The following is a 22,286-nucleotide window of genomic DNA, read 5'->3' as shown; positions in this document are numbered from 1 at the left end:
TTTTCTTTTAGTGGTAAGAGGTACAAGGTATAATAAATTGCCCTTACTTTGGAGGTAATATTCTGGAATGCTCCAGAGCATTGGACCCAAAAACGGTAGTAGAAGGACTCTGAATCTTTGTAGGATTTATTTCCCACCCTGTGGAGCCCTTATAAAGACATCACGAATGCCTGATAACATGATATCATCAATATAGTAGATCAATGTGATGTTCTGCAGAATGTCTGGATGTTCTTAGTTGCTTTTGGGACTGTGGTGTGACAGAGAAGTAATAAGCTGGGACAAGATCTTGAATGTACCTTGCTGTCCATCACATGGCAATGCAACCTGCTTCTGATCTTCTCTCCTGATAGGCATGGGAGAGAATGCATTTGCTAGATCAAGAGCTAAAGACCACATTCTATAGCCTGTGTTAATCTTCTCTAGTAAGGATGACCACATCTGGCACAATAACTACAACTGAGGCTACTACTTGATTAAGATTTCACTAGTCCATTGCTATCCACCATGATTCATCAGGTTTTTGTAAGGGGCCATGGAGGCAAATTAAATGAGAATATAAATGGGGATACAGGCCATTGCCACTGCATTATTTAAGTCCAAGAGTGGGCCTAACCTCTCTCATTCTCTTGAGAAGCAATTTGGTTTTTATTATTTAGACTAAAGGTAGGGGTAGTTTCATGGGCTCTCATGTGACCTTTCCTACTACAGTTCTTTTACTCTACTGTTTAAGGAACCAATGTCCAATGCAAGAGTTTAATAAGTGATTAAGTATATCCGTTCCATTTATACATCCAGGAACTGGAGAAATGACCACTAGAAAGCTGTGTGTACCCAGTAGATCCACTGTGAGATGGGTAGGATTGGTTCAGAAATCCAAGTATTACCTGGTATCAAGTACCTCTGTTCTAACAGGAGGTCAGAGTGGTGCTTTGGTTTTCTGGTTATCAGTGTCACCTTGGACTTCCCCCCAATATATGGTTATTTGGGTAAATGACCACAGGCAGGGACTACTCTGGGAATCATTGCTATATACACTTGTGGAAGCTTCCTTTCCTCTCTCTCTATTTAATCTTTACATTATTTAAAACTTAAAAGTTGCAAGAATAGTACAAAGAATTCCTGGACATCTTTTACCCAGATCCCCCATATGTTAACATTTTACTGCATTTGCTATATCCTTTTCTCTGTAGATGGATGGATTGGTGGCTCGATGTGTGTGTGTAGTAGGTATGTATATAAATACATATACATACCTTTTTCCAAACTGTTTAAGAATAATTTGCAGCATGATTCCCCTTTATTTCTAAACACTTCAGTGCGTGTTTTCTAAAAACAAGGAATTCTCTTAAATAGCCATAGTATAATAATCAAGACCCCCAAATTCACATTGATATAGTACTATTACCTAAACTATAGACCTTACTCAGATTTTACCAATTGTCTCAATAACATCCTTTATATTAAAAGGATATCCAGGGTCAAGCATTGGTCTCAGCTGTCCTGTTTCTTTGGTCTCCACTGATCTACAACAGTTGCCAAGTCTGTCTTCGTAGTTCATGAAATTGACATTTTTGAAGAGTACAGCCCGATTATATTGTAGCGTGTCCTTCAATGTGGGTTGGTTTCCCTCATGGTCAGATTCAAATTACCCATTTTTGGCAGAACTACTACTGAACATCCTGGCGACGTTAAGTTTGATGATTTGGCTAAAATGGTACCTGCCAGGTTACCATTATTACTATTTTACATTCTGCGATTAATAAGTATCTCGTGGGGGTGATACTTGAGAGTATGTGAATGTTAGCTCCTATTTTCTTACCACATTTTCATGCACTATTTTAGCTATCATTGGTTATTCTTGCCTGAGTCAAGGTGCTTGTTGAATGGTGGTTTCTGATTTCATTATTCCTTCTATTGGCTTTCTACGGCAAGAAAGAGCTTTCCCTTCTCCCTTATTTATTTATATCATTGTAGCCCCTATGGGTTTTTACTTTATTTAGTGTTATAATCTCTTACTGTCATTATTTAGATCCTCAAATTGTCCCCAATTTTTCTGTCTCCTCTCTTTCAATCATTGGATTCTGGATCTGAGAACTGACTTGGGTTTGGAAATGGGGCAAAGGCTCATGACTTTCTTCTGGGACAGCTGATCTCAGCCTTCTGCTCATACGTTCTTGGTATTGCTGAATATTATTAAGCAATAATCTCTGGGCTATTTATATATCTTGCTTCTGTGAACATCATGTCCTATAGCACCCTGGAGGTCAGCTACCACTGGCCACCATTCTGACTTTGCTGCCCATGGTGGTAATCATGACCACCTAGCTTCTGGCAAGTAAGTGCTGCTCTCAGGCCTCTGCTATTTTGGGCTTCTAGGATCCCCATAGCTTGTAAGGAGTCCAGTATTGAAGCAGCACCTTCTACCTATAGAGGACAGTTTACAGAGGACAGCAGTTAAGAAGCTTCTTAATGATGCCAGTGACACGCCCTCCCCAGCACACTTCATATTGTTGCGATAACCAGAATGACCTCTGGGCTCTCCCAAGAAATATAGCGGGTTTTCTCGTATATGGATGATAATAAATCCATTCCAGCTTGGCCATTCCTCCGAGCCTTGTAATCCTCCCTCCATACTTTGCCACAGTAGCTCTTGTATCTGTTCTTCATTTAAGTGGGTCAGGCTTCTAAGAGCTATCCTAACAGGGAGTTAGGAAAAGCCCTGGGGCCTTATCAGGATGTTAAGTCGTGTCATGGAAGAGTCCCCCCATACTGGTGATTATCCAGCTTTATTTTCTACTCCCCTTGATTCAAGACCTTCAAGATCTGTGTCCAGGCAAATTCTACCCCTTGCTGTTGATATATCTTTGTTAGCTCCTGCAGCCCCTTCAGTGTATAATCCCTCGGCAGGCCTGGACTTCTCCCGTTGGGCCATGCTCACACTTGACCCCAATCTTGGTCCAGGATGGGGCAGGTCTTGAGGAGGGCAAACATTGTCCTATAAGGTACCTGCCGCTGCAGAAGATCCTGCATTATCTTCAAACAAGGGGTAATTGTTATCCTCTAATAAAGGAAATGAGCTGCTTGTACAGGCCAAAGGATTCTGGGAAATTGGGGGCTCAAAGTTGTTAAGCCTCTCTACTCAGATAGCCCCATTCCAAGTCTACTCCTTCCCTATGGGGGCCCTGACTTGGATGTGGAAGACGTGTGAAGGCTGAGAATTCATCCTGCTGGAATTTTGATAGTCTTATAATTAATTCCTCACGTTGGGGGCAAGGAGACGATGAAAAACTTAAGGATGAGGGAAGATGAGGTCAGGTGTCTGCAATAATCTAATTTCAGAGGCTTAGTGATTAAGTTTCTGGTCCGTGCATGGCTCTGAGATACCGGCATCCAGGAGACACAGATGAGGCGTTAGCTGAGAGACCTGGTGTTGGCAAATTCTTTAGACTGGAATCTGGCTCCAATCCCCACCAACCCCCCACTTCCTAATGTTACTCCACAGCTCAACACTCTTCCAGCCAGGCTGAAGTCCTTAGGGTCTGGCCACTTGCCATGCTCATTGACAAGCCATTCCTTCTTTCATGCTCTTCTTTCTCTCCAGAATTGCTTTCTTTCTTTCTTTTTCTTTCTCCCCTACCAGCCTGCTAAAATCCAAATTCTGAGGTTTCCCTGGTGGCACAGTGGTTAAGAATCCGCCTGCCAATGCAGGCGACACGGGTTTGAGCCCTGGTCTGGGAGGATCCCACATGCCGTGGAGCAACTAAGCCTGGGCGCCACAACTACTGAGCCTGCACTCTAGAGCCGGTGAGCCACAACTACTGAAGCCAGCACACGTAGAGCCCATGCTCCACAACAAGAGAAGCCACCACAATGAGAAGCTTGTGGACTGCAACGAAGAGTAGCGCCTGCTCGTCACAACTAGAGAAATCCCGAGCACAGCAACGAAGACCCAACACAGCCCCAAAAATTTAAAAATTAAAAATAAAATAAAATCCAAATTCTTGTTTACAGCTGAAAAAAAATTGACCTCTCTGATTTTTCACAGGCACCATTCCAAGCTGGGGTCCATCTCTCCCACCGGATGGGAAGCTCTGTGGTCAAGCATTTTACTTTAAACATAACAGGATTGAGCTGAACTGTCTTCTTTTCTGCTAGCTAGATACTAGCTTGCTCAGTTTCCCTTTAAAGTTTTTTTTTAATAGAACTATATTTAATTGATTATATTGGCGTAGTTTTAGTCAAATAGTCTCTAAAAAAAAGTACATTCATACTTACAAAAGGTAATTATTTTTTTACTTTAAAGCTGTTTCTTTGGATATTTACTCCCATATTTCTAGATGGCATGTTTATACTGCTATTTCCTACTTGATTTAAGTTTGGAATATTATTGGCTTCCCACTTTTAAAATGATTTTATATAATGCTCCCACTCCCCCAATCGTTACTATTATACCCCATACTTACCCTCTACCCATCCTCTCAGCAAATTTATATCATGCCTTTTGACTAGCCCAAGGATCAATTATTATTAAGCCTATGGAAATGTTAATCGAGCCAAGCCATGCAGTATTCTCTGATTGCATTTTCATGCTTGTATAACTTTGTTTTCCCTTGAGTTAATAATTGTTACTTTTAATTTTCTATGAGCCTCTAAACACTCCAACAGAAGGATAAATCTCCTCTCAATGTGTCTGAAGATATTTAAGTAATCACTTCTTTCTTTGGGAGACAGACCTCCCAAAAGTAATTGTCCATGGGCTCCCATCTGGACAGGCCAGCAGTACAGTGGTCATCCTTGGATGAGCAGATCTCCTTTCACCACTAACCTGGCATTCCCAGCGCTTCTTCCCTGAGCTGCATCCCTTGCTTCCTGGATTCTACATCTTCCTCTTTCTTGGTTAATATACACCATATATAAACAGCTCATACAACTCAACATCCAAAAAAACCATAGAAGCTGATTAAAAAATGGGCAGAAGACGAAATAGACATTTTCCCAAAGAAGAAATACAGATGGCCAACAGGCACATGAAAAAATGCTCAACGTCATTAATTATCAGAGAACTGCAAACTCAAAATCAAAATGAGATATCACCTCACACCTGTCAGAATGGCTATCATCAAAAAGAACAAATGTCGGTGAGGATGTGGAGAAAAGAGAACCCTTCTACACTATTGGTGGAAATGTAAATTGTGCAGCCACTGTGGAAAACAGTAAAACGTTTCCTCAAAAAAACTAAAAATAGAACTACTATATAATCCAGCGATTCTACTCCTGGGTATGTATCCAAAGAAAGTGAAAACACTAATTCAAAAAGATACATGTGGCTTCCCTGGTGGTGCAGTGGTTAAGAATCTGCCTGCGAGTGCAGGGGACACGGGTTCGAGCCCTGGTCCGGGAAGATCCCGCATGCTGTGGAGCAACTAAGCCCATGCGCCACAACTACTCTAGAGCCCGCGAGCCACAACTACTGAGACTGCAAGCCACAACTACTGAAGCCTGCGTGCCTAGAGCCCGTGGTCTGCAACAAGAGAAGCCACCTCAATGAGAAGCCTGCGCACCACAACAAAGAGTAGCCCCTGCCCGCTGCAACTAGAGAAAGACCCACGCGCAGCAACGAAGACCCAACACAGCCAAAAATAAATAAATAAAATAAAACAAAACAAAACAAAAAAACAGAAAAAAACAAAAAGATACATGTACCTCAATGTTCATAGCAGTATTATTTACAATAGCCAAAATATGGAAGCAACCGAAGTGTGCATCAACAGATGAATGGATAAAGAAGTTGTGGTGTATACATATACAATGGAATATGACTCACCCATACATAAAAAAGAATGAACATTTTCCATTTGCAACAACAAGGCTGGACTTGGAGGGCATTGTGCTAAGTGAAATAAGTCAGATAGAGTAAGACAAATACTGTATGATATCACTTACATGTGGAATCTAAAAAATAAAACTAGCGAATATAACAAAAAAGAATCAGACTCACAGATATAGAGAAGAAACTAATGGTTACCAGTGGGGAGAGGGGAGGTGGGAGGGGCAATATAAGGATAGGGGACTAAGAGGTACAAATTATTATGTGTAAAATAAATAAACTACAAGGATAGATTGTACAGTACAGGAAATATAACCATTATAACTGTAAATGGAGTATAACCTTTAAAAATTGTGAATCACTAAGTCGTACATATAATATGTAAAATTGTATAATATTGTAAAACAACTATAACTCAGTAAGAGAAAATAAGATAATATGAAAAAGGCAGTATTCTAGAGTAGGTGAGGTTTAGCTATTTCTTTGCAACTTTACTACCAGGTTATAATGACAGCAAGCTTTCAGAACAGATTTTGTCATATGGTCATGACACAAAACACCTTTTCTGTGAATTCTATGAAGGTCAATAGTTTGATTATTTTGATGTCTGTTCTATGCATCCCATGCCTACCATAATGCATGATGCCTGAGTCACTATTCCAGTGACAGGATTCAGCTAACCCTGTCAGTTATGGTGGAAGCATGGAATCTATGGAATCAGTGACAAAGACCGAAGACCATTTAAGGATCAAACCCAGAGTACCATCATCAGCACAGTTGAAGGGTCTTTAGACCAGTGATGTCCAGTGGCAACGTATAATGTGAGCCATATTTAAAAATGAAAAACAGTATAATTTGAATAATATATGACCTGGTTTATCCAAAATATTATCATTTTAACATGTTGAACTAGCAATATTTCATATGCTAAATAGCTCATGTGTCTTGTGGCTACCATATTGGACAGCATAGTTCCAAATTCTTAAACCCTATTCATTTTAGGGGTGGAAATATCTCTAAAATAGTTAAGCTACTGCACATATATTGGATACGATTACTTTTACTAACGAAAACATAATTTGAACATCCATTATCTTAGCAAAATGTCTGAAATTGATGAGAAAGAGATAACTAAAGAGCTTGTAGTAGCTACTTCTGGAAGAGAGACTTATTTTATTATTTTTATTGAAGTATAGTTGATTTACAATGTTGTACTAATTTCTGCTGCACAGCAAAGTGACTCAGTTATACACATATACATTCTTTTTTTTAAACTTTTTATTTTATATTGGAGTATAGTTGATTAACAATGTTGTGTTAGTTTCAGGTGTACAGCAAAGTGATTCAGTTATACATATACATGTATCTATTCTTTTTCAAATGCTTTTCCCATTTAGGTTGTTACATAATATTGAGCAGAATTCCCTGTGCTATACACTAGGTCCTTGTTGGTTATCCATTTATTTATTTATTTTTTAATATCATTTTTAAAATTAGTTAATTATTTTTGGTTGCGTTGGGTCTTCATTGCTGCACGTGGGCTTTCTCTAGTTGCGGTGAGTGGGGGGTACTCTTTGCAGTGCGCGGGCTTCTCATTGTAGTGGCTTCTCTTGTTGGGGAGCACGGGCTCTATGCGTGCGGGCTTCAGTAGTTGTGGCACGTAGGCTCAGTAGTTGTGGTGCACAGGCTTAGTTGCTCCACAGCATGTAGGATCTTCTTGGACCAGGGCTTGAACCCGTGTCCCCTGCAATGGTAGGCGGATCCTTAACCGCAGCACCACTTGGAAGTCCCCTAGTTATCCATTTTAAATATAGCAGTGTGGGGCTTCCCTGGTGGCGCAGTGGTTGAGAGAGTACCTGCCGATGCAGGGGACACGGGTTTGTGCCCCGGTTCGGGAAGATCCCACATGCCACGGAGCGGCTAGGCCTGTGAGCCATGGCCGCTGAGCCTGTGCGTCTCGAGCCTGTGCTCCGCAATGGGAGGGGCCACAACAGTGAGAGGCCTGCGTACCGCAAATAAATAAATAAATATATATATTTATATATCAGTGTGTACATGTCAATCCCAAACTCCCTAACTATCCCTACTCCTCACCCATCCCCCCATAACCATAAGTTCATTCTCTACGTCTGTGAGTCTGTTTCTGTTTTGTAAATAAGTTCATTTGTTTCATTTTTTAAGATTCTGCACATAAGTGATATTTCTCTTTCTCTGTCTGACTTCACTCAGTATGACAATCTCTAGATCCATCCATGTTGCTGCAAATGGCATTATTTTATTCTTTTTAATGGCTGAGTAATATTCCATTGTATATATGTACCACATCTTCTTTATCCATTCTTCTGTCGTTGGACATTTAGGTTGATTCCATGACCTAAACAGACATTTCTCCAAAGAAGACATACAGACAGCCAAGAGGCACATGAAAAGATGTTCAGCATCACTAATTATTAGAGAAATGCAAATCAAAACTACAGTGAGATATCACCTCACAACTGTCAGAATGGCTATCATCAAAAAATCCACAAACAATAAATGCTGGAGAGGGTGTGGAGAGAAGGGAACCCTCCTATATTGTTGGTGGGAATGTAAATTGGTGCAGCCACTATGGAAAACAGTATGGAGGTTCCTTAAGAAACTAAAAATAGAGCTACCATATGATCCTGCAATCCCACTCCTGGGCATATACCCAGAGAAAAACATGGTCCGAAAGGATACATGCACCCCAGTGTTCATTGCAGTGCTGTTTACAATAGCCAAGACATGGAAGCAGCATTCTTTCTTTAATACTCTTTTCCATTATGCTTTATCCCAGGAGACTGGATAGAGTTCCTTGTGCTATATAGTAGAACCTTGTTGTTTATCTATTCTAAATGTAATAGTTTGCATCTACTAACCCCAAACTCCCAGTCCATCCCTCTCCCTCCCCCTTGGCAACCACAAGTCTGTTCTCTATGTCTGTGAGTCTGTTTCTGTTTTGTAGATAAGTTCATTTGTGCCATATTTTAGATTCCACATATAAGTGATATCATATGGTATTTGTCTTTCTCCTTCTGACTTACTTCACTTAATATGATAATCTGTAGTTGCATCCATGTTGCTGCAAATGGCATTATTTCATTCTCTTTTATGGCTGAGTAGTAAGCCATTGTATATATGTACCACGTCTTCTTTATCCATTCATCTGTCAATGGACATTTAGGTTGTTTCCATGTCTTGGCTATTGTGAATAGTGCTGTTATGAACACTGGGGTGCATGTATCTTTTTGAATTATAGTTTTGTTCAGGTATATGTCCAGAAATGGGATTGTTGGATAATATGGTACCTTTATTTTTAGTTTTCTGAGGAAGCTCCATACTGTTTTCCATAGTGGCTGTACCAACTTACATTCCCACCAACAGTGTAGGAGGATTCCTTTCTCTCCACACCTTCTCTAGCATATGTTATTTGTAGACTTTTTAATGATGGCCATTCTGACCTGTGTGAAGTGGTACCTCATTGTAGTTTTGATTTGCATTTCTCTAGTAATTAGTGATGTTGAGCATCTTTTCATGTGTCTACTGGCCATCTGTATGTCTGCTTTGGAGAAATGTCTATTAAGGTCTTCTGCCCATTTTTTTTGATTGGTTTGTTTTTGTTGTTATTGTTGAGCTGCGTGAGCTGTTTATTTTGGAGATTAAGTCCTTTTTGGGCACATCGTTTACAAATATTTTCTCCCATTCCATAGGTTGTATTTTTGGTTGTTTTATGGTTTCCTTTGCTGTGCAAAAGCTTGTAAGTTTGATTAAGTCCCATTTGTTTATTTCTGTTTTTATTTCTATTGCCTTGGGAGACTGACCTAAGAAAACATTGGTACAATTTATGTCAGAGAATGTTTCGCCTATTCTCTCTTCTGGGAATTTTATAGTGTCAGGTCTTATATTTAAGTCTTTAAGCCTTTTGAGTTTATTTTTGTGCATAGTGTGAGGGTGTGTTCTAACTTCATTGATTTACATGCAGCTGTCCAACTTTCCCAGCACCACCTGCTGAAGAGACTTTTTTCCCATTTTATATTCTTGCCTCCTTTTTCAAAGAATAATTGACTGGAGGTGTGTGGGTTTGTTTCTGGGCTCTCTGTTCTGTTCCACTTATCTGTATGTCTGTTTTTGTACCAGTACCACACTGTTTTGATTACTGTAGCTTTGTAGTATTGTCCGACGTCTGGGAGATTTATGCCTCCTGCTTTCTTTTTCCCCCCTTGGGATTACTTTGGCAATTCTGGGTTTTTTATGGTTCTATATAAATTTTAGGATTATTTGTTCTAGTTCTGTGAAAAATGTCATGGATAGTTTGATAGGGGTGGTATTAAATCTGTAGATTGCTTTGGGCAGTATTGCCATTTTAACAATGTTAACTCTTCCAACCCAAGAACATGAGATATCTTTCCATTTCTTTAAATCCTCTTTAATTTATTAATGTTTTTATAGTTCTCAGCAAATAAGTCTTTCACCTCCTTGGAAAGGTTTATTCCTAGGTATTTTATTTTCTTAGTGCAATTTTAAAAGGTATTTTTTTTTACATTCTTTTTCTGATATTTCATTGTTAGTGTAAATAAACGCACTGATTTCTGAATGTTAATCTTGTATCCTGCTACTTTGCTGAATTCATTTATTAGATCTAGTAGTTTTTGTGTGAAGTCCTTAGGGTTTTCTATATATAGTATCATGTCATCTGCAAATAGTGACAATTTTACCTCTTCCCTTCCAATTTGGATAAAAAACAATGGTTAGATGCCACTAAGTAGGTGGAAATGCCTTAACCATATGCATGTTGTCAGGCCCAAGGGCCTCTTCCATTGTTGTCAAGGGGAGTGCTAAACTTGTCTCCTTTTATACAACACTGGAATAGAGAATTTTTTGATGAAATGTTTAGCTGACAGTAATTGACTGAGGTATAATTCCTGAACAGCGCAACTAACCTTCTGGAATGAGATTTAAAGTAACAGCATACACTTTCTTCTGATGGACTGTATTTTAAAACCAATGTGATATTGCCCTTACTTTGGGAAATATTTCCAAAAAGCTATGAAATAGATCTTCAAAAATTTTATACATATGCAAACACAAATATTGTTCCAAAATTGTCTGTGTGTGTATGTCTGTGTGTCCATGTAGGCACAAAGGATTCACACTTTAAGTCAGACTGTCTTGGGTATCTTGCTAAAACTCTTTCCCACTAGTTCTTAGAAAATTTTAATATGATAGCACCAGGGAGCCTGAGGCAGCATGACTTATGGTGGTGAGGCAGAGTAATGTTTTGAGATACTCACCTGAATTGTTTGCTGAATATTTTTTTCCTCTCCTGAATTTTAATTAGGTAGATCTTGTTTTATTATCCAGTCTGCCATTCTGTGTCTTTTGATTGGAGCATTATTCCATTGACATTTAAAGTAATTATGATAAGTATGTATTTATTGCCATTTTAAACCTTGTTTTCCATTTGATTTTGTATTTCTTCTTTGTTCTTTTTTTTTTTTGCTTTTCCATTTTGTAGGTTGATGGGTTTTTTTAAAAATTGTGCTTGAGTTTCTTTCTTTTTGTTTTTTGTGAATCTTTTATATATTTTTGATTTGTGATTAGCCTGGTTTTCAAGTATGTTAACCCATAACTATATCTACTTGCTTTAGACTGATAGTCATATAAGTTCAAACACATTCTTTTTTTTGGCTGTGTTGGGTCTTCATTGCTGTGCGTGGGCTTTCTCTAGTTGTGGTGAGTGGAGGCTACTCATCGTACTGGTGCGTGGGCTTCTCATTTCAGTGGCTTCTCTTGTTGTGGAGCACAGGCTCTAGGTGTGTGAGCTACAGTAGTTGCAGCACCCTGGCTCAGTAGTTGCGGCACACAGGCCCTAGAACACGTGGGCTTCAGTAGTTGCAGCATGTGGGCTCAGTAGTTGTGACATGCAGGCCCTAGAGCACTCAGGCTTCAGTAGTTGTGGTGCACAGGTTTAGTTGCTCCGTGGCATGTGAGATCTTCCCGGACCGGGGATCGAACCCGTGTCCCCTGCATTGGCAGGTGAATTCTTAACCACTGCACCACCAGGGAAGTTCCCAACACATTCTCAAAGATCTACATTTTCTTATTCCCCTCACCTATGTTTTGTGATCTTGATGTCCTATTTTACATCTTCACGTTTATACTTTTGCTGTTCGTTGTAGTTATAATTGCTTTCAGAATTTTTTTTGATTTTTTTTTAAAGTCTATGTACTAGCTTGTTTAAGTGATCTTCAATCCTTTTAAATATTTGCCTTTTGTATTGTGATTTTCCCTTTCCTATAGAATCTTGCTTCTTTTCTATTTAGAGAAGAACCTTCACTATTTCTTTCAGTTTTAGTATTGCTGTATTCTTTTAGTTTTTGCTTCTCTGAGGAATTCTTTATCTCTCCTATTCTAAGTGATAGTCTTGCTGGGTAGAGTATCCTTGGTTTCAGGTTTTTCCCTTTCAGCACTTTGAATATATTTTGCTCCTCCCTTCTGGCCTGAAAAATGTTCTGTAGAGAAATCAGCTGATAGCCTTATGGGGGTTCCCTTGTAACTGACTCTTTGTTTTTCTCTTGCTGCCTTTAGAATCCTCTCTTTATCTTTAATTTTTGCCATTTTAATTATGATACATCTTGGTGTGGGTCTCTTTGGGCTCCTTTTATTGGGGAGCCTCTGTGCTTCCCGTACTTGGATATCTGTCTCCTTCTTTAGATCAGGGAGGTTTTCAGCCATAATTTCTTCAAATACACCTTTGATTCCTTTTCTCTTTCTCCTTTTTCTGGAGCCCGTATTGTGCATAGGTTGGCATGCTTTATGTTCTCCCATAGATCTCATATGTTGCTTTCTTTTCTTTCTTTTCACTTGTCTTTCTTTCTGCTGTTCTGATGGGGTGATTTCCATTATTCTGTCTTCCAGATCACTTATTTGTTCTGCATTATTTAGGCTGTTATTCATTGCCTTTAGCTCAGTTTTTATCTCAGAAATTGAGTTGTCTAATTTTGAATGGTTCCTCTTTATAGGTTCTAGTTCCTGTTACAATGATCTGCATTTCTTTTGACAGTCTCTGTTAATTCCTTTAGCATTTTTACTACCTCTTTTTTGAACTCAGGGTCTGGTAGACTAGAGAGATCTGTTTCATTGTTCTTTCAAGGGATTTCTCTTGTTCTTTTAGTTGGGAGTAATTCCTCTGTTTCATTTTACTTAAATTTCTCTGACTCTATGAATTTAGGAGGAACAGTTATCTACAGTGGTCTTGAAGGGCTGTTTTTATGTGGGAACATCCCTGTGTGAACTGTGTGAGTCCGGTATTTTTTGTGCAAGGGCTATTTTTGGTATAGATGCCTGCCATGCTTTTCCTCAGTGTGTGTCTGTTGTCCCCTTGATAGGGGTGTGTTTGGTGTTGTGGTGACTGGAGTCTGCACTGGATGTTGGGCAGGGCCTCCTCTTTGCTCTGTGGCTGTCACAGCTCTGTCAGGGGCAGGCTCTGCTCCCCAGTTCTTGGAGTAGAAACCCCCGGATGCAGTTTGGGGTGAGGTGTACTGTGGTGTGAGATAGACAGGACTGGAGTGCTCCTGCTGGGAAAGGAGCCACTGTGTGTTTCTCCCCAGGGGCTGTCACTGGGACATGCAACTCTGTGACACCTCCTGCCACCTGGTTTGCGCACTCACAGTCTGCTGCTGCTAGTGTAGCCCCTGGACCTATCCCCACTGTGGGAGCATTGACAGTCAGCTCAGACGTCAACCCTGCCTCCCGTGAGGGCAAGCTCCCGAAGTCCGCTGAAACCAAAGCTGCACCCCACCACGAGCATGCTGATAGTGAGGTTCCTGTGGCAGACTCAGGTCCATCCTGCACACACCCACTCTGTTGGCCTGGACCACCCTCCAGGCCTTTCGGGCTGTCTTCATGCAGCCAAACTGAGTCCTCTCCCTGGATCTGTCTGCTGAAGCCTGAGTTTCAGCACCCAGCCACTGAGAAGGAGGTTCCCAGGGTGAGGGAAACTTTCCTTTTTCACAGTGCCTTCCCAGGGGTGCACGTCCTGTCCAAATTCCTTTTTTTTTTTCCTTTTTGCCCTACCTGGTTACATGGGGATCTTTCTTATAGTTTTAGTTGTATAAGAGATCTCCTGCCAGCTTTCAGCTGGTATTCTGTGAGAATTTTTCCACATGTAGATGTATTTTTGATGTGTTTGTGCGGGGAGGTGAGCTACACGTCCTTCTGCCCCACCATCTTGATCTCCTCCCCCTCTGAAGAATTTTTAACATTAGACTAGTTATGACCTTCCACTTTGGTAAATATCAGGGCCCTGGTGACTCTTCATTATTATAACTGGATATCCTAGAATATGGTTTTGTTTTTTTTAAAGATTATGCTGCTGTAGTCATGATAGCTTGCTAAGGATGGGTGGGGTATTACATTATGTACCAAGGGATAATAATTTTGTTTGACAGGAAATACATGTTAATAGTTATTAAGAGCTTAGTATGTTATATCCAGCATTATGTTAAGTGCTTGACTTGGAGCATTTCATTGAATTCTCCTAATACTAGAGAGATCACTATCACCCTTCAATGACAGACAAGAAACAGCATAGAAAGCCTAGTTATTTTACCTACAATCACATGGTTCAAGTGGCAAAGTTGGGTTTAAACTGGTGCATGTGACTTGGTGCTTATTCTCTTCCTCAACTCATTTACATTCTCTCTTTCTGCTTCTCTCTCTCTGTCTCCATCTCTCATCTCTCTCTCTCTCTCACACACACACACACACAGAATACCTACACCTAGAATAACTGTGTGTACATACTTTATACACTGATAATGATTAACTGCATCAGGTATTTATTTACTGCCACTACTCTGTACCAGGTACTGTTCTAGGTGCTGAGTGAGAAGCAAGAGATATGACAGACAAGGTTTTTGTCACTAGTGGGAAGAGACAGGACTTAGATCCATAAGGTCATTCCAGAAATTCAGTGTGATAAAGAAAATAAAATAGGATGCTGTGATTGAGGATGAACTACTGGGAGGCATTTAATGTGGCGGCTGTGGAAAGCATCTTTGAGAAGATGGCCTTTGAGCTCAGACTTGAATGAAGAGAGGGAATCCTCCATGCCAAGATCTGGAGCGAGAGCTTTCCAGCTTGAGCAGAAGCCCTCAAGTGAGAGCAAGTAGGGTGTGTTCAAGGGACAGAAAGAAGGTCAGTGAATCTGGAGCATAGTCGGTAGGAGGAAAGTTGGGTGGAAATGAAATCACAGGGGTAGGTGGAGCTAGACCTTTAGGGCCTGTGGCTCATGGTGGAAGAGGAGGAGAAGAAAGAAGAGGAAGAGGGTGAGGGTGCTATGTACGCCCTGGCCTCCCAAGGACAGGTGATGGCCAGAGGTTCTTACGTATTTACCTCATTTAATCCTCCCAACAATCCTGGGATGTAGGAACTGTCATCTATACTACTCAGAGATCAACTGTGAAACTTGAGCCCTAAGTATGTCACTTCCTTCAGTGTTGCAAAGGTTACTGCAGAATCCTGCAAATCCAGCTGAATTCACTTACAATATGATTGAAACACCTACTGGATGCTTGTGATTGATCTCACTGTTAAATTCGTATTCTTATATTTCTCTTCAGTGTTGCTTTATTGGTGGTCCTCTGAAAATAGTCACTCTTCTTTAACACAAGAACATCTGCTAGAGATCTTTCACTTGGCTATTCTGTCTAGTCAGTTAACATTTATAATCAAAATATTTTCTCCTTGTCCTTAACAACAGTATTCTCTTCACTAAGAATCCTTGAAGTTGCCCATGCAATACGTGAGGATGGAAAATCTTATTTTCCTTTTATTCCTTGAACCTCGATTTATCGACCAAATTACTTGCCAGGAATGTTTGTCATATGTGTCCCCTGGGACTTGCAGCAGCAGAGCTGGGCTGCAAAGCCTGGGTCTTTGTTGATGTGTAGTGGCTCAGGGGCTACAGTTACCTGCCCAGGCTCAGCTCACCTTCATTCACCTTCATTCAAGTATAAGCTATTTTTATCTTTTTTTTTTTTTTTTTTTAAAACCCAGAATGTTAAGTGGGGCACACCCCATTTCTGCTGGAGCCGTTCTAGTATTTTTTTAAATTAATTAATTAATTAATTTATGGCTGTGTTGGGTCTTCGTTTCTGTACGAGGGCTTTCTCTAATTGTGGCAAGCGGGGGCCACTCTTCATCGCGGTGCGCGGGCCTCTCACTATTGCGGCCTCTCTTGTTGCGGAGCACAGGCTCCAGACGCGCAGGCTCAGTAATTGTGGCTCACGGGCCCAGTTGCTCTGCGGCATGTGGGATCCTCCCAGACCAGGGCTCGAACCCGTGTCTGCTGCATTGGCAGGCAGATTCTCAACCACTGTGCAACCAGGGAAGCCCCTATTTTTATCTTTAAAAAAAATCATTTTCTCCAGGTTGAAATCAAAGTGTTGGCAGGGTCACGCTCCTTCTTGAGGCTTTAGGGAAGAATTCATTCCTTTCTTCTTCCAGCTTCTGGGGGCTGCCTGCAGTCCTTGGCTTGTGGTTGTTTTACTCTAATCTCTGCTTCTGTGGTCACATTGCTTTTTCTTCTGTTTGTGTGTCTGTGTCAAATCTCCCACTGCCTCCCTTTTTATAAGGATACATGCAATTGCATTTAAAATACTTGGATAATCCAGGATAATCTCTTATATCAAGATCCTTGTGGACTCACAGCTTCAGTCCTTTTTTTGCCATTGTCAACTGAAAGAAAACTCAAAACCTAAAAGTTGCAAGTTATGCTTTATTTGAGGATCTTACTGAGGATTATAGTTGGGAAGATTTTCAGATAGCTCTGAGGAACTGTTCCAAAGAAGTAAGGGTGGAGCCGGGATATATAGGAGCTTTTGCTGGAGAAAAAACAAAAACAAAAAAACTTGTAGTTGAACATCAAAAGATTACTGGTAATCACAAAAAACAGCCATCTCTAGTTAATGATTTTAGTGCTTTTCTTTGTATGGGAAGATGCAAAAGTCTGTTCTCATTGAAAGTATTCCTTTGATATGCATCCTAACTATCTCTGGCCAGTATCCTGTTTTTCTCCATCCTGAATCCCCTCAGGGTATACCATGGGTAGAGGCAGGGGGTCTGCAGTGGCTGCTGGCTTGATGGTGGGCAACACTCCTTGTTTACATGTAAGTTAGTATTCACAGAGTCCAGAGGTTAGGGTATAGATAGTTTTAGAGGGACAGTTTTCAGCCTATCATAATGCTTAACAGCAGTTGAGTTGTTCAATATTTATTAATAGTATATCTTATGTCTTTCCTTTTAGATTGTCAAATTCATGTGGGCAGGAATTTTTGTTTTGTTTTGTATACCTTAACAAATATGAAGAATTCTGCTGGAACTCTGGGATGGGGGAGGGAAGTGAGTCCTTTTGGTTTCAGGTGGAATTTGGCGCACACGAAGAATATTTTTGCCACATGCGAATGTGGGTTTTCAATTTACTTGATTTCCCAGGAGCTAAAGAAATGTAATGGTATATAAGCATTTTTTAATTTGTAAGACTTGTCATGCGATTGCATGACGCTATTCACATCTTACACTCCTGAAAACCATATTCATCTATTGGTTTGTAAGGTAGCAATGGGATTGAACCAATTGGCATTACATGGGTACCATGTAATAGACATTTAATTGGGCACATGCCCGGAAGGAACCAACAAATTAAGCATTTGGGTAGAATATTTAATGTATTAAACATCCAACATAGAAAGTTAAGTCAATGGGTTTTCTCTCTACTTATTTTGTACCTGGAAATAGCTCAAGAAAATCTGTAGAGACATAGCTCTCATTCCTCCCTGCAAAGGTTCATAATGTAAGGGCTTTCGCATGTATCTCGTCATTGGGAATTTAGGTGATGATATAAAGGATTATCATCTCCAAGGAACGTGTGAGCTGGCAAAGTAAAATAAAAATCCTCCCACCCCCTCCCCAGCTCGTTAATAATTTGACCAAATCTGTAGTGTAGTGTGTCTTGACACAAGTTTGTTTGTGATCAAGGAAACATTAACTAGAATATTCCTTCATAAATAGGAATGTTTAACATATAAAAGATAGGACGTATGAGGCAGTTTATATTCTGAACTATGCTTATATCCTAGGGTTGTGATGGACAAAATAATTATCAGAGTTTCTACAAACCTTATGGGAGAGAAATAGTTGAAGACAAGTGCACGGAAAATCTCTACTGGGATTCAGGCAAACCGTATAGATTTTGTTATTGATACCTGTATATCCAAAACCCAGTCTGCCTATTCAGGCACAAATCTGTATGGAAGGAATGCTGTGTGCCAGGCATGATGCTAGATTTGGTATCAAAAATATGATACCTCCCCCAAAGACTTTCAGGTCTAGTAAGAGACAAAAAGAAATAATCTTTAAAGCACTGTGATTCATGTTTGTGTTGGAAAATGTCTTCTCCTTCCATATTCTGTCTCCTCCTTCCACTCCAAGCACCCCTGGTGGGAAGACTCTCCAGAGCTTTGTTGCAGCAGGTAGCCTGCAGGCCATAGACCCTGTGGGCAGGCAGAATAAAATAGCCCTGCTGTCCCCACCTACTGATGTTCACACCCTCATATAATCCTTTCCTGTTGAGTGTGGCAGCACCTGTGACTTGATTTTAACCAGTGGAATATGGAAAGGCAATGGGATGTATATGATTGTGTTTATGTGATTATATAAGATTGTAGCATCCATTTTTTTAAATTGTAGTATAGTTGACTTACAATGTTGTGATAGTTTCAGGTGTACAGCAAAGTGATTTGGTTACACACACTACACACACACACACACATTCTTTTCAGATTATTTCCTGTTATAGGTTATTACAAGGTATTGAATATAGCTCCCTGTGCTATACAGTAGGTCCTTGTTGCTTATTTTATATATAGTAGTGTGTATCTGTTAATCCCAAACTCCTAATTTATCCCTGCTCCCCTTTCCCCTTTGTTAACTATAAGCTTGTTTTCTATGTCTGTGAGTCTATTTCTGTTTTGTAACTAAATCTATTTGTATCATTTTTTAGATTCCACACATAAGTGGTATCATATGATATTTGTCTTACTTCAGTTGGCATGATAACCTCTAGGTCCATCCATGTTGCTGCAAATGGCATTATTTCATTCTTTTTTATGGCTGAGTAGTATTCCATTGTGTATATATACCACATCTCCTTTATCCATTCATCTGTTAATGGACATGTAGGTTGTTTCCATATCTTGGCTGTTGTAAATAGTGCTGCTGTGAACATTGGGGTACATGGATTTTTTTCAAATTAGAGTTTTCTTCTTTCCCGGATATATTGCTAGAGTCTTGCTAGAGTCTCTCTCTGTCACTGGCTTTGAACAAGCAAGTTGCCACAAGTCCTATGGCCACAAGAAACTGAATGCTTCTGACATCCACGGGCATGAGGAAGCACATACTTCCCCAGCTGAACCTTCAGAAGAGAGCCCAGTCCTGGCTGACACCCTGATCACAGCCTTGTGAGGTACTGATTACAGCAACAGAAAACTAGTCCAGTTCCCAAAGCCCTGGCATAGGGCTCCCTCCCAGGTGTGGCTTGGTCTTAGTTTCACTATTGGACAAGGCAGCAGAGGTAAGAACCAGACCATGGGGAGTGGAGGACTGGGGAGAAGTAAGGGAGGCACATGGGCTTTCACTGAGGCTAAAGAGCTTATACCTGTTCCAAGAGGCACTGGGAATCCTTTGAAGCGTTTTAAATGAAGGAATAATAAGTTTAGATTTATGAGCTCTGATTTCCCTCTCAATAAAAATGAGGGAGAAAGGCTGATTCCCTAAATTCTTTGCACCTGGAGCCCATCACCCTGATCTTGTTCTTTCCCCGTCCTCGATTAAATGCCTTTGGACGGGTCCATTTCTGGCCCAGTGCCACTGGGATCTCCTCACACTTCCCAGCGCTCTCCTATCCCTTCCTGAACCCTAAAGTTATTTCTGAAACTTTCTTCTGATTTACTCTACCACTTTCAAAGTTTCTGAAGACAAGTGGAATTAATGCATTATTGGTCTTTAGAAAGTAGCTTCAGAGGTCATCCCAACAAAAGCCTGAAGAGCTGAGACATTCTAGATGAGTCCTTAGGGAGTCAGAATTTGATAGTCAAATGAGGCTTAGCGGGGTGGGTAACACACCTTGGGCACACGGGCAGCTAGTCTCAGCTCTGATCATGACTTCATTTAAACTATCTAGTTCCATTACTGCCAGTGATCTAGCTTTGTTCTTACTGACATATTTTCAGTAAATATATGAGAGAAATATATTCTTGTTACACAGCTGTGCCCCTTCAACACTTCATCAATCATCAACTCTCTCTATTCCATTCTTTCTTAGTTCCACTAGTTTTTAAACTGTTTGTGAAAAAGACCTTATTTCTGAATCCAGTTTATTGTTACTCATCAGAGTCGTTTGTAGACTTACCTCCGTCTCTCTTTTTTTCATGCCTTTTGGTGATTGTTGTGGTGCGTATTCCCTTTGTCCTTCTGATACCGACCAGGGTTCTTGGCCTTCCCCAATCAACAGAAATTGACTAGAGGCCAGACAAGAAATTCAGGCAAGGTTTTATTGGGGCCCCTGTGGCCGCAGGAGGGAGTTCCCTTGCTCGCTTCCCCAAGTGAGCTGGCTCCTTATATGGGGTGAGGGTAGGGGTGTGTCCAGGGGTCGGGCCAGAGGTGTTCTGCCCACCCCTTGGTGATGCTGTGTGCCGGGGGCATGCACAGTACCCTGCTTTGGCTCCTGAGAGCCGGTTTGTGCTCCGGGCTCTCCAGGAGTGGCAGTTGGGTTTTTTGGTCTTTTTGTATCTCTTGTTCCAGAATCTGCCCCACCTGCTCGTGCACACAGTTATCTTTAGTCCCATACAGTTTCTTTGTGTTTTGTTGCTGGAGGAGACGTGTGTCCAGGTGCAAGCACTGCAGCAAGGGTCCCAGGTCCCAAGCTGTCTCACTCCCTTCCCTTTACTCCCTTGTGGATTCCCCCTTCAATCTGTTCATCCACCCATCAAGCATTTCAGTGGCCTAGTGACCTAGGCATTGAGAATAAAAGAAAAGCTACAATCCTCTCCTGGCCTCTAGATGACCAGCAATCACACTGGAGGAAAGCTGGTGCGCCCACAGCTGTGCAGCTGAAGCACAGTGTGTGTCCAGTTGCCTGCAGGACGTTCCCACCAAGTTGCCGAGCAGCATTTCCAGCTCAGGGCTCCAGTCTGAACACAGGAGTACACCTGCCCTCCTCCCCACTGCTCCTCTTGCCAGGTTTCCTGTGTCAGCAAACAGCACCACTGTCCATTCAGTTGCCCAATCCGAAACCAAGGAGGCCTCCTTGACCTCTTCTTTTCCCTCGGAGCCAGTCAGTCAGACACCAGGTCTCGTCCCTATCTCTCCCTGTCTCTTGACTCTGTCTGCCTCCGTCTACCCTCTGTCTATCACTCCCATCCTCTCACTAGACTATCACAATGGCCTCCTGACTGTTTTTGCCGCATCCTTCTTTGGTCCTCCTCTTCCAATCCATTCTTTCCATAGAAGCCACCGTTGTACTTTAAAGGCACAAACCTGGTCGAGATACTGCCCTATTTAACATCCTTCCACGGTCCTCAGTGCACCAGGAAGGAGGCCCAACCCCTCGTGCTCTGGCCCCTGTGTCCCTGCGCAGCTCAGAGGCCTCCCCCTCCACCCCTCACCCCCACCCCCCACCCCAGCCTGTGGGTCTGGAACACACTGCGCAAGCGCTCTTCTCCCTGGGCCACGCTGTGTGCTGTTCCCACACCTTACACATGCCCCTGCCCCACTCTCCTCCCCATGGCCTCTTCACAGGAAATGTCTCCGCCCCAAGACAGAGTGATGTATCCTGACTTTCCCGTGCTTCAGCATGTTGGTCCTGCCTCTAAAAAATTGATTATGGAAGACCATTTGGGTGATGCAAACACACTTTTTTTGTTTTTTTGTTTTTTTGTTTTTAACATTTCACAAAGCTGGCAGTTTCCATTCAGAGAACTACACAACGGGGTGGGAGATAGGAAGCTCTTATAGGATAAAGAAACAAGAGCAAGGAGAGAAATATAGAAACTCTCTGGCTGGGGCCACATAGTCAACCTTGTTTGTGGTGAGAAGAACAAAGAAGTAAGTATAGAGCCCAGAGCTGGCTTGACCTTGGGGGTCGGCTGACCCGGTCGACTGCGTTTCTGTCAAGCAGAACATTTACCGGGACAGGAAAGTTATCCAAGTTTCAGTTTGCTGACGTGGTACCTGGGCAGGAGCAGCTTTGTCTTGGGCCTAGAAATTTCTTTCAATGGTCCTTATGTAATAATTGCCTACTTGACTTCACTCTTGTTCCCCACCTCCAGCCTAAGGACAGCATCTCAAAGCCTGGTTTAGCTCATCGCAGTGGAAAAAC

The 22,286-nt window shown here is 41.4% G+C and overlaps 1 long non-coding RNA gene and 1 other non-coding gene across 3 annotated transcripts in view; one reads left to right on the top strand and one right to left on the bottom strand.

The window, feature by feature from the left end:
- LOC117198738 (uncharacterized) overlaps nucleotides 1-22,286 on the top strand; it is a 251,853-nt gene that overhangs the window by 9,189 nt on the left and 220,378 nt on the right. The window lies entirely within an intron of this gene.
- Nucleotides 10,585-10,710, bottom strand: LOC117198743 (U6atac minor spliceosomal RNA). Its single transcript, XR_004479977.1, has one exon. It is a non-coding gene; the product is annotated as a U6atac minor spliceosomal RNA (small nuclear RNA).

The sequence above is a fragment of the Orcinus orca genome, chromosome 2, assembly GCF_937001465.1.
Source record: "Orcinus orca chromosome 2, mOrcOrc1.1, whole genome shotgun sequence".
NCBI classification, from domain to species: Eukaryota; Metazoa; Chordata; class Mammalia; order Artiodactyla; family Delphinidae; genus Orcinus; species Orcinus orca.
This window is presented reverse-complemented; position numbering and strand designations above follow the sequence as displayed.